The following is a 19,210-nucleotide window of genomic DNA, read 5'->3' as shown; positions in this document are numbered from 1 at the left end:
AGCCATAATAATAAATCTCGGATGACAACACTTTCTTAAAACAATCATGATATGATATAATAGGATGGTATCTCGCTAGCCCTTTCTGAGACCGCAAAACATAAATGCAGAGCACCTTTAAAGATCAAGGACTGACTAGACATTGTAATTCATGGTAAAAGAGATCCAGTCATAGTCATACCCAATATAAATTAATAGTAATGGATGCAAATGACAGTTGTGCTCTCCAGCTAGTGCTTTTTAATAAGAGGGTGATGACTCAACATAAAAGTAAATAGATAGGCCCTTCGCAGAGGGAAGCAGGGATTTGTAGAGGTGCCAGAGCTCGGTTTTGAAATAGAGGTAAATAATATTTTGAGCGGCATAATTTCATTGTCAACATAACAACCAAGAGATGGCGATATCTTCCATGCTACACACATTATAAGCGGTTCCCAAACGGAATGGTAAAGTTTATACTCCCCCTCCACCAACAAGCATCAATCCATGGCTTGCTCAAAACAACGAGTGCCTCCAACTAGCAACAGTCCCAGGGGGAGTTTTGTTTGCAATTATTTTGATTTAGTTTGCATAAAGCATGGGACTGGGCATCCCGGTGACCAGCCATTTTCTCGTGAGTGAGGAGCGGAGTCCACTCCTCTTGAGAATAACCCGCATAGCATGGAAGATAAGGGCAGCCCTAGTTGATACATGAGCTATTCGAGCATACAAAACAGAATTTCATTTGAAGGTTTAGAGTTTGGCACATATACAAATTTACTTGGAACGGCAGGTAGATACCGCATATAGGAAGGTATGGTGGACTCATATGGAATAACTTTGGGGTTTAAGGGATTGGATGCACAAGCAGTATTCCCGCTTAGTACAAGTGAAGGCTAGCAAAAGACTGGGAAGCGACCAACTAGAGAGCGACAATAGTCATGAACATGCATTAAAATTAATAAACATTGAGTACAAGCATGAGTAGGATATAATCCACCATGAACATAAATATCGTGAAGGCTATGTTGATTTGTTTCAACTACATGTGTGAACATGTGCCAAGTCGAGTCACTTAATTCATTCAAAGGAGGATACCACCCCACTATACCACATCACAACCATTTTAATAGCATGTTGGCATGCAAGGTAAACCATTATAACTCATAGCTAATCAAGCATGGCACAAGCAACTATGATCTCTAATTGTCATTGAAAACATGTTTATTCATAATAGGCTGAATCAGGAATGATGAACTAATCATATTTACAAAAACAAGAGAGGTCGAGTTCATACCAACTTTTCTCATTTCAGTCGGTCCATCATATATCGTCATAATTGCATTTCACTTGCACGACCGAACGATGTGAAAATAATAAGAGTGCACGTGCATTGGACTAAGCTGGGATCTGCGAGCATTCAATAAACAGGAGAAGACAAGGCAATATGGGCTCTTGGTTAAATCAACAATAATGCATATAAGAGCCACTTCAACAATTTAATTGTGGTCTTCTCCTATCGACCCCCAAAGAAAAGAAAGGAAATAAAACTATTTACACGGGAAAGCTCCCAACAAGCAAAAGAAGAACATGAAATCTTTTTGGGTTTTTTTCTTTCTTATTACTACTACAGCAAGAAAAGTAAACTAGAAAAAGCTACAACTAATTTTTTTTTTGTTTTTTCTTAAGGTTTATTAAACACACAAGAAGAAGCAAGAAAAAGGAAAATAAACTAGCATGGATATTACAGTGAAAGAGTATGAGCACCGACATCTAACAATGAGTGTCTGAACATGAATGTAATGTCGGTGGGAAATACGTACTCCCCCAAGCTTAGGCTTTTGGCCTAAGTTGGTTTATTGCCACGGATGGCCTGGCGGATATCCATAGTTGTAGCCGGGGTCGTACTGAGATGAAGAGGACTCTGATTGCCACTGGCTGGCAGTCATCTCCGGATCCCAAAAGTAATCAGATTGTCATGGAGGCTCAAATTGTGGTTCCGGCTCTGTGGCTAGTGTAGGGTTCCGGTAAGCGTAAATGGCCGCCCACGGAATGAGATACGGGCCTGCAGATAAATTAAACAAGGAAGGAGCAGGCAAGATAATAGTCTCAGGGTGATGCTTATCAAAGAACAATTTGTATTTAAGCTCCCCTTCCTTGTTCTTAACAATGAAATCATGCGCTACCATACTCTTATAATCTAAATAAGCAGTGGGCAGCAGTTTTTCTTCTTTTTCATAATGCCTAATAGGTATATTATAATATGTAGCAAGGCGTGAAGCATAAATACCTCCAAAGATGGGACCCTTTGCACGGTTCAAACTTAACCGTTTAGCAATAATACCACCCATACTAACAGTGTTATCGGAAAATAAACCATGGAACAAAATGATAATATCAGGAACACTAAGGTTTCCATAGTTTTCATGACCAATCAAGCAACGACTAGCAAATATGGCAAAGTTGCGTAAAACATGAAAATTTATGCTAGTGATTCTTGCATCGGAAACCTTCCTGGTTTCCCCCACAGTAATGGTGTCAATAAACCCATCCACGTCTTTACGATGTGGTTCATCTAAGGTACCCTCGAAGGGTATTTTGCAAACCTTGCAAAATTCATCTAGTGGCATCTTCTTAACAACATCATATAAATGAAACTCTACTGAAGGAGGTGTTTCCTTAGGATAATAGTAGAAGTTTTGCACAAAAGTATTGGTGAATAAGAGATACTGATGACGTTGGTCGCGGAGGAAGTCGGTGAGGCCTGCATTCTTAGCCAATGAATATAAATCATCATAAATCCCGGCTTCTCTCAAGAAATCATCGGAAGGCCATTCACACGGCCGAACCTCCGCAGTGCGAGGCAAATTATATTTGGGCCTCTGTGCTTCTTCATTCTGCTTTTCCTTTGAGCTTCGGCTCGATGAGCCCCTCAAAAATCTCTTCATCATTTTCTGAAAATTTCTGAAATTTTTAGTAACTTCAAACAAAAGTGAACCAAGCTCAACAAAATTGATAGCAACTACTCCTACAAGTGCCTAGAGACTATATCAAGCATTAGAACTACTTGGAACCATATAAATTTGACATGCAAGCTCAAGAACATGGTCACCTAGGCAGCACAAATTTGCAATGAATAGAGCACTAGAACAAAAACTAATTGGACCAATGGAGGAGTCACATACCAAGGAACAATCTCCCCAAGCAGTTTTGTGAGAGGTGCTTTGAGCAAGGAGATCGAAAATCGCAGCAAATTGAGCTAGAACTCGTGCTTGAGCTGGATATTGGTGTTTTTGGGAGGAAGAAGAAGTGTGTGGGTGCAGGAATAAGTGGAGGGGGCCCACCGTGGGCCCACGAGGCAGGGGGCGCACCCAGGGGTGGTAGGGCGCGCCCTCCACCCTCGTGGGCAGGTGCTTGCCCCTCCTGCTGTGTTCTCAGTGCCAGATATTCTCAAATATTCCAGAAAAAATCATATTCCATTTTCAGGGCATTTGGAGAACTTTTATTTTTGGGTTATTTTTATATTGCACGGATAAATCAGAAAACAGACAGGAAAATACTATTTTTACTTTATTTCAACTAAATAATAGAAAGTAGAAAGAGGGTACAGAAGGTTGTGCCTTCTAGTTTCATCCATCTCATGCTCATCAAAAGGAATCCATTAACAAGGCTGATCAAGTCTTGTTAACAAACTCATTCGAAGTAACATGAAACCGGAGAAATTTTGAATAACACTATGTTACCTCAACGGGGATATGCACATCCCCTATAATAAGAATATCATATTTCTTCTTGACAGTAGGTAGAGGAAATTCAAAACCTCCAAAAATAATCGATGGAATTTTTCCAATAGAATTGATACTGTGGACCTGAGGTTGTTTCCTCCGAAAGTGTACCGTATGCTCATTACCATTAACATGAAAAGTGACATTGCCTTTGTTGCAATCAATAACAGCCCCTGCAGTATTCAAAAAAGGTCTTCCAAGAATAATAGACATACTATCGTCCTCGGGAATATCAAGAATAACAAAGTCCGTTAAAATAGTAACGTTTGCAACTACAACAGGCACATCCTCACAAATATCGACAGATATAGCAGTGGATTTATCAGCCATTTGCAAAGATATTTCAGTAGGTGTCAACTTATTCAAATCAAGTCAACGATATAAAGAGAGAGGCATAACACTAACACCGGCTCCAAGATCACATAAAGCAGTTTTAACATAGTTTCTTTTAATGGAGCATGGTATAGTGGGTACTCCTGGATCTCCAAGTTTCTTCGGTATTCCTCCCTTAAAAGTATAATTAGCAAGCATGGTGGAAATTTCAGCTTTCGGTATCTTTCTTTTATTAGTAACAATATCTTTCATATACTTAGCATAAGGATTCATTTTGAGCATATTAGTTAATCGCATACGCAAAAAGATAGGTCTAATCATTTCAGCAAAGCGCTCAAAATCCTCATTATCCTTTTTCTTGGATGGTTTGGGAGGAAAAGGCATGGGTTTCTGAACCCATGGTTCCCTTTCTTTACCATGTTTCCTAGCAACAAAGTCTCTCTTATCATAATGTTGATTCTTTGATTGTGGGTTATCAAGATCAATAGCAGGTTCAATTTCTACATCATTATCATTACTAGGTTGAGCATCGTCATGAACATCACCATTAACATTTTCACTAGGTTCATGTTCATTACCAGATTGTGTTTCAGCATCAGAAATAGAGATATCATTTGGATTCTCAGGTGGTTCAGCAATAGGTTCACTAGAAGCATGCAAAGTCCTATCATTTTTCTTTTTCTTCTTTTTAGAAGGACTAGGTACATCAATATTAATTCTCTGAGAATCTTGCTCAATTCTCTTAGGGTGGCCTTCAGGATACAAAGGTTCCTGAGTCATCTTAACAGTTCTAGTAGCCACTCTAACAGCATAATCATTTTTCTTACTATTCATTTCATTGAGAAAATCATTTTGAGCTTTAAGTACTTGTTCTACTTGAGTGGTAACCATAGAAGCATGTTTACTAATAAGTTTAAGTTCACCTTTAACTCTAGACATATAATTACCCAAGTGTTCAAGCATATCGGAATTGTATTTCAATTGTCTACCAACATAAGCATTGAAGTTTTCTTGTTTGACAATAAAATTATCAAACTCTTCTAAGCATTGTCTAGCAGACTTATAGTGAGGAATATCACCTTCATCAAATCTATAGAGAGAATTTACCTTTACTACCTGTGTCGGGTTATCAAGACCATGAGTTTCTTCAATAGGTGGAGGATTAAAATCATATGTTTCTTCGACAGGCGGTAAATTAAGACCATGTATTTCTTCAATAGGAGGTAAATTCTTAACATCTTCAGCTTTAATACCTTTTTCTTTATAGATTTCTTTGCCTCTTGCATATCTTCAGGACTGAGAAATAGAACACCCCTCTTCTTCGGAGTTGGTTTAGGAATTGGCTCAGGAGCTGGCTCGGGAAGTGTCCAATTATTTTCATTTGTCAACATATTATTCAATAGATTTTCAGCTTCATCCGGTGTTCTTTCCCTGAAACAGAACCAACACAACTATCCAGGTAATCTCTGGAAGCATCGGTTAGTCCATTATAAAAGATATCAAGTATTTCATTTTTCTTGAGAGGATGATCAGGCAAAGCATTAAGTAACTTGAGAAGCCTCCCCCAAGCTTGTGGGAGACTCTCTTCTTCAATTTGCACAAAATTATATATTTCCCTCAAAGCAGCTTGCTTCTTATGAGCAGGGAAATATTTAGCAGAGAAGTAATAAATCATATCCTGGGGACTACGCACACAACCAGGATCAAGAGAATTAAACCATATCTTAGCATCACCCTTTAATCTGAACGGAAATATTTTAAGGATATATAAGTAGCGAGATCTCTCATCATTAGTGAACAGGGTGGCTATATCATTTAATTTAGTAAGATGTGCCACAACAATTTCAGATTCATAGTCATGAAAAGGATCAGATTCAACCAAAGTAATTATATCAGGATCAACAGAGAATTCATAATCCTTATCAGTAACACCGATAGGTGAAGTAGCAAAAGCAGGGTCAGGTTTCATTCTAGCATTAAGAGATTGCTGCCTCCATTTAGCTAATAACCTCTTAAGCTCATATCTATCTTTGCAAGCTAAAATAGCTAAAGCAGCTTCTTTTTCAAAAACATAACCCTCAGGAATAACAGGCGAGTCTTCATCATCACTTTCATCTATATAATCAGTTTCAATAATTTCTTTCTCTCTAACCCTACCATTTGTTCATCAAGAAATTCACTAAGTGGCACAGTAGTATCAAGCGTAGAAGTAGTTTCATCATAAGTATCATGCATAGCAGAAGTGGCATCATCAATAACATGCGACATATCAGAACGAATAGCAGAAGCAGGTTTAGGTGTCGCAAGCTTACTCAAAACAGAAGGTGAATCAAGTGCAGAGCTAGATGGCAGTTCCTTACCTCCCCTCGTAGTTGAGGGATAAATTGTTGTCTTAGCGTCTTTCAAGTTCTTCATAATGACCAGCAGATATAAATCCCAAGTGACTCAAAGAATAGAGCTATGGTCCCCGGCAACGGCGCCAGAAAATAGTCTTGATAACCCACAAGTATAGGGGATCGCAACAGTTTTCGAGGGTAGAGTATTCAACCCAAATTTATTGATTCGACACAAGGGGAGCCAAAGAATATTCTCAAGTATTAGCAGTTGAGTTGTCAATTCAACCACACCTGGATAACTTAGTATCTGCAACAAAGTATTTAGTAGCAAAGTAATATGATAGTAGTGGTAACGGTAACAAAAGTAATATTTCTGGTGTTTTGTAGTGATTGTAACAGTAGCAATGGAAAAGTAAATAAGCGAAGAACAATATATGAAAAGCTCGTAGGCATTGGATCGGTGATGGAGAATTATGCCGGATGCGGTTCATCATGTAACAATCATAACATAGGGTGACACAGAACTAGCTCCAATTCATCAATGTAATGTAGGCATGTATTCCGAATATAGTCATGCGTGCTTATGGAAAAGAACTTGCATGGCATCTTTTGTCCAACCCTCCCGTGGCAGCGGGGTCCTAATGGAAACTAAGGGATATTAAGGCCTCCTTTTAATAGAGAACCGGAACAAAGCATTAGCACATAGTGAATACATGAACTCCTCAAACTATGGTCATCACCGGGAGTGGTCCCGATTATTGTCACTTCGGGGTTACCCGATCATAACACATAGTAGGTGACTATAGACTTGCAAGATAGGATCAAGAACTCACATATATTCATGAAAAAACAATAGGTTCAGATCTGAAATCATGGCACTCGGGCCCTAGTGATAATCATTAAGCATAGCAAAGTCATAACAACATCAATCTCAGAACATAGTGGATACTAGGGATCAAACCCTAACAAAACTAACTCGATTACATGATAGATCTCATCCAACCCATCACCGTCCAGCAAGCCTACGATGAAATTACTCAGGCACGGCGGTGAGCATCATGAAATTGGTGATGGAGGATGGTTGATGATGACGACGGTGACGAATCCCCCTCTCCGGAGCCCCGAACGGACTCCAGATCAGCCCTCCCGAGAGGTTTTAGGGCTTGGCGGCGGCTCCGTATCGTAAAACGCGATGAATCCTTCTCTCTGATTTTTTTCTCCCCGAAAGTGAATATATGGAGTTGGAGTTGAGGTCGGTGGAGCGTCAGGGGGCCCACGAGGTAGGGGGGCGCGCCCTAGGGGGGTAGGCACGCCCCCACCCTCGTGGACAGGGTGTGGGCCCCCCTGACGTGTATTTTTCTTCCAGTATTTTTCTTATTTTCCAAATAGATGTTCCGTGGAGTTTCAGGTCATTCCGAGAACTTTTGTTTCTGCACATAAATAACACCATGGAAAGTCTGTTGAAAACAGCGTCAGTCTGGGTTAGTTCCATTCAAATCATGCAAGTTAGAGTCCAGAACAAGGGCAAAAATGTTTGGAAGTAGATACGACGGAGACGTATCAGCGAGCCATTGAGAATAAATGGATCTTCAAGAGGAAGACGGACACTGATAGTAGTGTTACTATCTACAAAAGCTCGAATTTTCGCAAACGGTTTTCGACAAGTTCAAGGTCTTGACTACGATGAGATTTTCTCACTCGTATCGATGCTTAAGTCTGTCTGAATCATGTTAGCAATTGCCATGTTTTATGAAATCTGGCAAATGGATGTCAAAACTGCATTCCTTAATAGATTTCTTAAAGAAGAGTTGTATATGATACAACAAGAAGGTTTTGTCAATCCTAAATGTGCTAACAAAGTGTGCAAGCTCCAGCGATCCATCTATGGACTGGTGCAAGCATCTCGGAGTTGGAATATACACTTTGATGAGTTGATCAAAGCATATAGTTTTATACAGACTTGCGGTGAAGCCTGTATTTACAAGAAAGTGAGTGGGAGCACTACAACCTTTCTGATAAGTATATGTGAATGACATATTGTTGATCGGAAATGATGTAGAATTTTCTGGAAAGCATAAAGGAGTGTTTGAAAGGAGTTTTTCAAAGAAAGACCTCGGTGAATCTGTTTACATATTGAGCATCAAGATCTATTGAGATAGATCAAACGCTTGATAAGTTTTTCAATGAGTACATACCTTGACAAGATTTTGAAGTAGTTCAAAATGGAACAGTCAAAGAAGGAGTTCTTGCCTGTATTGCAAGGTGTGAAATTGAGTAAAGACACAAAACCCGACCACGGCAGAAAAAAGAAAGAGAATGAAAAGTCATTCCCTATGCCTCACTCATAGGTTCTATAAAGTATGCTATGTTGTGTACCAGATCTATTGTGTACCTCACCATGAGTTTGGCAAGAGGGTACAATAGTGATCCAGGAGTGGATCACTGGACAATGGTCAAAATTATCCTTAGTGAAATAAGGACATGTTTCTCGGTTATGGAGGTGACAAAAAGTTCATCATAAAGTGTTACGTCGATGCAAGTTTGACACTGATCCGGATGACTCTAAGTCTCAATCTGTATACATATTGAAAGAGGGAGCGATTAGCTAGAGTAGCTCCGTGCAGAGCATTGTATACATAGAAAATTTGCAAAATACATATGGCTCTGAATGTGGCAGACCCGTTGACTAAACTTCTCTCTGACAAGCAAAACATGATCACTCTTTGGGTGTTAATCACATAGCGATGTGAACTAGATTATTGACTCTACTAAACCCTTTGAGTGTTGGTCACATGGTGATGTGAACTATGGGTGTTAATCACATGGTGATGTGAACTATTGTTGTTAAATCACATGGCGATGTGAACTAGATTATTGACTCTAGTGCAAGTGGGAGACTGAAGGAAATATGCCCTGGAGGCAATAATAAAGTTATTATTTATTTCCTTATTTCATGATAAATGTTTATTATTCATGCTAGAATTGTATTAACCGGAAACTTAGTACATGTGTGAATACATAGACAAAACATAAGTGTCCCTAGTATGCCTCTACTTGACTAGCTCGTTTATCAAAGATGGTTATGTTTCTTAACCATAGACATGTGTTGTCATTTGATGAAAGGGGTCACATCATTAGGAGAATGATGTGATGGACAAGACCCATCCGTTAGCTTAGCATTATGATCGTTAAGTTTTATTGCTATTGCTTTCTTCATGACTTATACATGTTCCTCTGACTATGAGATTATGCAACTCCCGAATACTGGAGGAACACCTTGTGTGCTATCAAACGTCACTACGTAACTGGGTGATTATAAAGATGCTCTACAGGTGTCTCCGAAGGTGTTTGTTGGGTTGGCATAGATCGAGATTAGGATTTGTCACTCCGTTTATCGAAGAGGTATCTCTGGGCCCTCTCGGTAATGCACATCACTATAAGCCTTGCAAGTAATGTGACTAATGAGTTAGTTGCGGGATGATGCATTACGGAATGAGTAAAGAGACTTGCCGGTAACGAGATTGAACTAGGTATGAGGATACCGACGATCGAATCTCGGGTAAGTAACATACCGATGACAAAGGGAACAACGTATGTTGTTATGCGGTTTGACCGATAAAGATCTACGTAGAATATGTAGGAGCCAATATGAGTATCCAGGTTCCACTATTGGTTATTGACCGGAGATGTGTCTCGGTCATGTCTACATAGTTCTCGAACCTGTAGGGTCCACACGCTTAACGTTCGATGACGATTTGTATTACGAGTTATGTGATTTGATGACCGAAGTTTGTTCGGAGTCCCGGATTTGATCACGGACATGACGAGGAGTCTCGAAATGGTCGAGAGGTAAAAATTCATATATTGGATGGCTATATTCGACACCGGAAGTGTTCCGGGTGATACCGGGTCACCGGAAGGGGTTCCGAGCAACCCCCAGCAAAGATATGGGCTTTATGGGCCAAGTAAGGGAACACACCAGCCCACAAGGGGCTGGTGCACCCCCTATAGGGCCAGCCACGTGGGGAGAATGGGAAAGGAGAGGAGGAAAAGGAAAGTATGAAGTAGGACTCCTAGTTCCTTCCCCTCCCCCCTCCTTCCTTTCCCCCTTGTCCAAATATGGTTAGGGGGGGCGAATTGGACTAGGGGCCCAAGTAGGATTCCTCCTACTTGGGCGCGCCCTAGGATGCCTCCCTCCCTCTCCCTCCTTTATATACGTGGGGTGGGCACCCCTAGAACACACATCAATTGTTCCTAGCCGTGTGCGGCGCCCCCCTCCATAGTTTTCTACCTCGGTCATATCGTCGTAGTGCTTAGGCGAAGCCCTGTGCTGGTAACTTCATCATCACCGTCACAACGCCGTCGTGCTGACGGAACCCTCCCTCGGCCTCAGCTGGATCTAGAGTTCGAGGGACGTCATCGAGCTAAACGTGTGCAGATCACGAAGGTGCCGTGCGTTCGGTACTTGATCGGTTGGACCGCGAAGACGTTCGACTACATCAACCGCGTTACTTAACGCTTCCGCTTTCGGTCTACGAGGGTGCGTGGACACACTCTCCCCTCTCGTTGCTATGCATCACCTAGATAGATCTTGCGTGATCGTAGGATTTTTTTTTGAAATACTGCGTTCCCTAACAATTTTTATGGTGAAATTCATGCCACACGCTTAGCAAGAGAGTTGGGTGTTTCACCTTGGCCTTATGATCCTATCCTACCCACACAGTACTTGGATTTTGATACTATGGAACGTCATAAGATCCTTAGTGGTGAACCCCATGATTTTACTTATAACCTGTTGTTTAATAAAAGGTCCGTTGTGGACACCTTTTTGCCTGCACCTGCTCTCTTTGATGTTCACAGCAGGGGAAGATATTATGTTCTTGAGAGCGAGGCCCGAGCACATAACACAGCAGTTGTGGCTGCACGGCGGGCTGAAGCGTCAGCACCTAGAGCCTCCGTGAGCTACCACTCTGACCACTATGCAGGCTACTGACGGTGATTAACAAGTTTGGCCAAAAGCCTAAGCTTGGGGGAGTACGTATTTCCACCGACATTACATTCATGTTCATACATTTTCATTCCAGTTGTCGGTGTCCATACTTTTTCATTGTACTATCCATGCGAGATTTATTTTCTTGCTTTCTTCTTGTGTGTTTGAAAAACTTTGAGAAAATCCAAAAATAGTTACTCCTTCTTTTCGGTTTTTCTTTCTAGCTCAGTTAATTGTAGTATTCAAAAGAAAACCCAAAAGATTTCCTTGTTCTTATTTTGCTTGTTGGGAGCTTTCCCGTGCAAATAGTTTTCCACGTTTTTTCTTTTCTTGTTTATTTGCTTTCTTCTAGAAAAACCAAAAACTCCAAAAATATTTTGTTTCTCTGAATTTCTTTTCCGTTTTTTGAGTCATGCCGAGGAGAAGACCACGATGAAAATGTTGAGTGGATCTCATATGCATTATTGTTGATCTAACAAAGAGCCCATATTACCTTGTCTTCTCCTTTTGAATAAAATGTTTGCAGATTCCAGCTTAGTCCATGGCACTCTTGCACTATTATTATTTTCAAATCGTTCGGTCGTGCAAGTGAAAGGCAATAATGACGATATTTGATGAATTGGCTGTGGCAGGGAGAAATGGGTATGAACTCAACTTGTTCTGTTTTTGTAAATATGTTTAACCTAGTATCCATGATTCAGCCTATTATGATCAAACATGTTTGCAATGACAATTCGAGATTATAGTTTCTCATGCCATGCTTAAGTAGCTAGGAGTGGATAATGATTTATCTTGGATGTCAACATTGCGTTAAAATGATTGTGCATGTGCCACCTCTAAAAACTTCAAATAAATATTCTTTTTGTGTGTCTGGATTGTTCATAGAGCGACAGGAGGTAGTCAGTATCTTCCATACTAAGCGGTTTATTTTCATGATGAGTGTTGATTCACTCGTCCTTGCACGAGAGGGGTGGTAATAGGGATTCCCAGTCCCGAACTCAAATTGCAAATAATTAAACAAAACTCCCCAGGACTATTGTTGGTATGGACGGTACCCGTTGTTTCGGACCAGCCGTGGAGTGTGATTGTTGGTCGAGGGGGAGTAAACCTTTACTTTTATTGCTTGGGAACCGCCACTAATGTGTTTAGCATGGAAGATAACGATAACTAATGGTCACGAAGTAAACAACAAGGGTGCATTTCTCAAAATTTTATTTACCTCTGTTTTAAAAACTTGAGCTCTGGCACCTCTGCAAATCACTGCTTCCCTCTACGAAGGGACTATATATTTACTTTTATGTTGTGTCATCACCTTCTCAAATAAGCGCCAGAACTAGAGAGCACCATTGTCATCCTCATCCATCGTGTGTAGCTAATGTTTGGTGCATCATGAATGGATATTTTCTACCATGAATTACAATGTTTAGTCGCTGCTTGAACTTTGGAGGTGCTCTGCATTTATGTTTTGCGGTCTGAGAAAGGGCTAGCGAGATACCACTATTGTCATATTATATCATGGTTGTTTTGAAAAAGTGTTGTTGTTTGAGATATCTTATTATTGCTCGCTAGTTGATTATGTCATTGATATGAGTTAATATAATTTCTAAGAGTTATTGTCGACATGGTTAGTTATAATCTTGGCTCAATACCTGGGTGCTACTTAAGCTTATTTATGTAAACAAGAGCAAAAGAGTTCATAAAAGTTTTCTTTCTCACTTTCAGTTTATCAACTGAATTGCTTGAGGACAAGCAAAGATTTAAGCTTGGGGGAGTTGATACATCTCCATCGTATCAACTTTTCCTAACACTTTTCCTCTTGTTTTGGACTCTAATTTGCATGATTTGAATGAAACTAACCCGGACTGACGATGTTTTCAGCAGAACTACCATGGTGTTGTTTTTGTGTAGAAATAAAAGTTCTCGGATTGGAACGAAACTTTGCGAGATTTTTTATATAATATATGAAAAATATTGGAGACAAGAACCACCGGAGGGGGGCACCTAGGTGGGCACAACCCACCAGGGTACGCCCCCCTCCAGGCGTGCCCAGGTGGGTTGTCCCCACCTGGTGGCCCCACAGACTTCAACCCTGATACTATAAATTCACATATTCGGAGAAAAAATCAAGGAGAAAGAATTATCACATTTCACGAGATGGAGCCGCCGCCACCTCCTGTTCTTCATCGGGAGGCCAGATCTGGAGTCCGTTTGGGGCTCCAGAGAGGGGGATCTTCAATCTTCGTCATCACCAACCCTTCTCCATCGCCAATTCCATGATGCTCCCCACCGGGAGTGAGTAATTCCTTCATAGGCTCGCTGGTCGGTGAGGAGTTGGATGAGATTCATCATGTAATCGAGTTAGTTTTGTTATGGCTTGATCCCTAGTATCCATTATGTTCTGAGATTGATGTTGCTATGACTTTTCCATGCTTAATGCTTGTCACTTTGGGCCGGGTGCCATGATTTCAGATCTGAACCATTCATGTTATCACCATTATATCTATGTTCTAAATCTGATCTTGCAAGTTATAGTCACCTACTACGTGTTATGATCCGACAAACCCGGAGTGACAGAAGTAGGGACACTTCCCGGTGATGACCGTAGTTTGAGGAGTTCATGTATTCACTATGTGTTAATGCTTTGTTCCGGTTCTCTATTAAAAGGAGGCCTTAATATCCCTTAGTTTCCAATAGGACCCCGCTGCCACGGGAGGGTAGGACAAAAGATGTCATGCAAGTTCTTTCTATAAGCACGTATGACTATTTACGGAATACATGCCTACATTATATTTATGAACTGGAGCTAGAGCCGTATCGCCCTAGGTTGTGACTGTTATATGATGAATATCATCCAACGAATTCACCGATCCAGTGGCTACAAATTTCTCTCCTATTGTTCCTGCTAAGTTACTACTGCTGTTGTTACTGTTACACTTGCTACAAAATCACTTCTACTACTGTTACCGTTATTATTGCTGTTGCTACTACTATCAAAACTATCATACTACTTTGCTACTGATCACTCTGCTGTAGATAATTAATCTCCAGGTGTGGTTGAATTTACAACTCATCTGCTAATACTTGCAAATATTCTTTGGCTCCCCTTGTGTCAAATAAATAAATTTGGGTTGAATACTCTACCTCGAAAACTGTTGCGATCCCCTATACTTGTGGGTTATCATTCCTCACCTCGTTGGCTTCCTTTCTTGCGTTCACAATAGCTTCCATAGCCTTCTTAACTCATCATCTCCTTTCCTCTTCTTCTTTTCTTTTCCGTCTTTCTTGCCTCCATTTGGTCTTTTTGGATTGGAGTAGGCAACCGAGTTTGGTGTAGGGATTCTCTTGCCGTCTTCACTTGATGCCTCCTGCTCATCATCATCCAAATCAATTGTTTGCTTGCGTTTGTTGCTCTCCTCATCGACACCTTCATGGGGCTTCCATTTCTCATCATCCTTCAACACATCATAGCAACGGGGCGAGGTAAATGCTCTTCCTTTTTTGATCTTCCATTTCTTGGTCTTCTTCTCCTCTCCTTGAAATAAGTTTTGTGCAATAGTGAGTAACAAACAAAAGAACAAGTTAGCACCTGAAACACCAAAGAAGAAGCATGAACATGGAAGAACAAGTTAGCACTTGAAATGGCACTCACCCTATCTCTATCATTAGTGCCACTTGGGTTTATCGTGCCAACCGCCTTAAGTGCAGCCGCCTACCTTTGACAATCTTTGTTGATTGTCGATCACTGGGAGCGAAGAGATCTTTCCCTGTTGTCAATTCCACTTTTATTGTGTAAATCAAAGTGCTCCTTCATCCGGATCCAATATCTCTACTTTGATCCCCTCCAACGGTGGCATCCCTAGACACTTGCAACCATGTATTGCATAGCAAGATGTCTTCATCCATGGTGTAGTTGCCCGCTCTTCCTTTCGGTGCATCGACGATACCCTCACCATCCTCGTCCACCTCAAACTCATGATCATCTAAATGCACATCATTGGTTTGAGACCAAATGACAGTTGTTGGAGCCAACACCCATAGTTGACATATATGTCTCATCATTGAAACTACAAAGTATATACAATAAAACAAATAAGCTATCCATATGTATCAATTCATGTAAAAAACAACAACGAAAAAAAGTGGGCGAAATCATACCTTGTGGGCATTTCATCGAACACCTTGTGCGCATCGGCTGCGGGCGCAACAAGTGAGCTCGCTGGCGCTTTGGTCGCCGCCGCATCCGTCGCGCGCCCTGCAAGATTCTTCTTCTGGCGCCTAGAGGAGCCGTCCGCCGCCTTGTGCTTCTTCCCGGATACCTTTCCGGCTTTCGCCACCGCCGCATTTGGCAGCTTCGAGAGGGGGGCAAGTGGCTTCACGGCGAGCGCCAGTGCGACGCCACCCGCCCAGGTCGTCCGTGGCGCCATGAAAAGGCCGCGCGCGAGACCGGTGCTTGGATGAGCTCCGGCGGAGGCGAAGCCAAAGCTCCCCGCGCTAGGGTTTGCCCCGACGGCAGCGTTGGCGGAGGGGTCGAGGGTGTAGGAAGGGGTGAGGGGGATGTCGGCGCGGCTGTCCATCAAACGAATTCGCCGGCGGCGGCGCGGGGCGGGGCGAAGGCGGCGCGGCCGGAGAGGGTGGCGGCAGTGCGGCGCGGGCGCTCGAGTGTGCAGCGCGTGGGAGCGGGCACACGAAATAAGCCGCGTGACATGCCGTTTTGCTCCGCGCGCTAAACCACTTATGCCGCACACGCGTGTTTTTTGCGCCTCCGTTGGAGCACCCGGAACGGCTGCGCGTGCAAAAACTGCTATTTTTTCAGCGCGGCGCTAATATCGCGCGCCCTTGGAGATGCTCTAAGAACATGAAGTCATGTAGATGTGGATTTCTTTTTGAGATGGCAGATGTGACATTTAGTGGGAAAGAGAACACTTAATGAGAAACCAAATCATTTACATGTGAGGCCAAGCACCCATCAGTTTCAGCAACGTATCCCCACTATCGTGATTTTCATACTACAAGCTTTTCCTATATTGTTGAACAAGCATACAAAGGAACAGAGATATGCCCCCTATACACGGTACACCCCCCCTGAGAAAACTATAAAGAACGCTGATAATGCCCACATGTGTGGTGGAAGCGACAACCGCCCACACATCCTATAACACACAGACTACGACACGTCACCGTATGCATGCATGTGGGATTTTTTTCTTCGGATTTCCAGTTTTTAAACTGTTTTATCTCTTTAATGAAAAATTGGATTGAAGGTCCGTTTTCATCATTAAATCCATGGTGACGAGATCTTCGAAACTAGATCTCATATCAACATGTTTTCGACGACTTTAAAAGTTGCCATGTCTATTACACATGAATTGTCATGGTGTTTACACTGAAGTTGCCATGATATGTTCCAGCTATTTTCTTCTACATTTAAAAGTAATTTTGACATATTATAAAATGAAGAATTAAGAAACTAGACTTGCCATGAACCATAAACTAAAATTTTCATAATACATGCACTTAAATTTGCCATGGTTCATACAAAAAATAATTTTCATGGTCAAAGTACTGGAATTGCCATGGTCAAAATACTAAAATTGCCATGCTCTATAAACTAAAATTATGACATGGCAACTTTAGTGTAACACTATAACAACTACAGTGTAAACATCATGGCAACTTTTGGCCAATTTTTTTTTTGTCAAAACATAGCAACATGGGATCTAGTTTTGAAGATCTCGTTGAGACGGATTTAATGGTGAAAATTGATTTTTAATTAGGAGATAAAATATTTTTAAGTCGAAAAACCAAAAAGATTCCCGCTGATGTCATCTGTTTTGATGTGGCAAAGTGAATGGTACCGGAGGCGTTTGGGCCATGTTGCTTCGTGCCACACGTGTGGACGTTAACATTTGCAAACTATAAAATGTGGTTTTCCATATATGGGTTGCACAATAAAACTGTTAAGCCCCCTGCAAAAAAAAACTGTTCAGTATTACTCCCTCCATTCCGAAATATAAGTCTTTTTAGAGATTTGAATATGAACAACATACGAATGAATATAGATGTCTTTTGAAGTGTAGATTTATTCATTTTGCTCTGTATATAGTCCATATTACAATCTTTAGAAAAAACTTGTATTTTAGATAGGGAGTAGATGACAATTAGTTTTTTTTAGAAAAGGAGGATGCACCCCAGCCACTGCATCTGGACGATGCATACGGCCACTTTATTAATTATTAAGCACAAAACACCTTACAAAGTAGTACATCAGTAAGCCTGAAGCCACCATCTAGGCAACATCTGTCGCTACTCCTATCCCCTTGATGCAGTGGTGGCGAATGTCCGAGCCTAATACGAAACAGATATCGCACCAAATCCTAACATCTAATGCCGGATGCCCCATCCTAGCCACATACCGGGACTGGGTCACACGCCGGTCCGGCGCACTCACCGAGGCTGCCGCCGCCTTCTTCCACCGATCCATCTCCAGAGCAGGTACTGACGCACAGACCTTGCCAGGCCTGCCGTGGACGCCACCATGGCGCCAGACAGCTCGACCACCCTGCGCTCGTCCATCTAGCCGCATCCGTCGTCGATATGCAGCTGCACCATGCCGCCACCACTCGTCGTCAATGACGCAGTAGATACAACGCCGCACCACCTGGCAACCTCCACACCATCGCCACTGCTGGAGCTACTCGGAGCCCACCATCCACAACATCTCTCCCCCGAACAGCAGTTCCTTCCAAGACGGCGCCTCCATGGAGGATACGACGCGCAGGACGCCGCCGCCGCCCAATCCAGACTGAATTTTGGACTTTCGTCCGGGAGGGGTTCGGGGGTGGATAGGGGGGACCTCTGCTTCGCCTCTAGGAAGGGTAACGGCGTCAAGTGACGTCGCCGATGCCGGGCCGAACACGCCGGCCAAAGTTTCCTCCGGTCCCCATCCTATGCCACCAAACCTCCGTGTACTCCGGATCCGGCAAGCCACGATCCGAAACCCGCGAAGATGAAAGAGCCATGGGGCTCAACCCACCAGAAAGGAGGATCGAGAAGAACTCCTTGTAGATCTCCAGACGCCGAATCCAACGATCCGACGTGGCCAGCGACGATCATCACCACCCCGCGGCGGCCGACGGAGTCCGAAGAAAGGATCCAGATGGATCCGATCTGGATCCGGCGGCACCCGCGACCACCGGTCAGGCCAACGCAGCCACCACCTCACGACACGCAGGTCGCCACCGCCGCGCCGCACATGACGCCGATGGGAGACCCGCCCGCCGCGCCACCGGACCCCACGTTCGCCCGGCGTTCCACTGGATCTCGCTGTCCCGCGCCAGCCAAGACGGAGAGGATGGGGAGAAGCCCCGCCGCCGCCCAGCCAGCCAGGTTTCGCCCGGCGGCGCTATGGACGGCGGCGAGGAGGGGGAGACTCGAGGGGTGGCGGCTAGGGTCCCCCCCCCCCCCCCCCCCCCCGGGTCGCCTGCGGGGGCGACGCGAGGGGCGAGGGGCAACATTCGCGTAAGTAAGACAATTAGATGAAGTGCAGGTAATCAAGCTATGGACTAATTGCTTCAGAATTTCATTATGCGATTGTGGTGGGGTTACACGTACTGTACCTTGTGAAGATGTCAGGAAGTGAGGAAGAATACCACAGAGGTGGGGCAAGCGAATCAGATGTAGAGCGGGGTGGGCGACCACATGCTCATTGACGAGACGTGGCGCGATTGGATACGCTGCAAATCGGTAGCACCAGTGGGGCTTGCGGCCTTCACGTGATACCGGCGACG

This window comes from Triticum aestivum, chromosome 6D (genome assembly GCF_018294505.1).
Source record: "Triticum aestivum cultivar Chinese Spring chromosome 6D, IWGSC CS RefSeq v2.1, whole genome shotgun sequence".
Classification (NCBI taxonomy): domain Eukaryota; kingdom Viridiplantae; phylum Streptophyta; class Magnoliopsida; order Poales; family Poaceae; genus Triticum; species Triticum aestivum.
The sequence above is the reverse complement of the archived record's forward strand: the minus strand, read 5'-3'. Positions refer to the sequence as shown.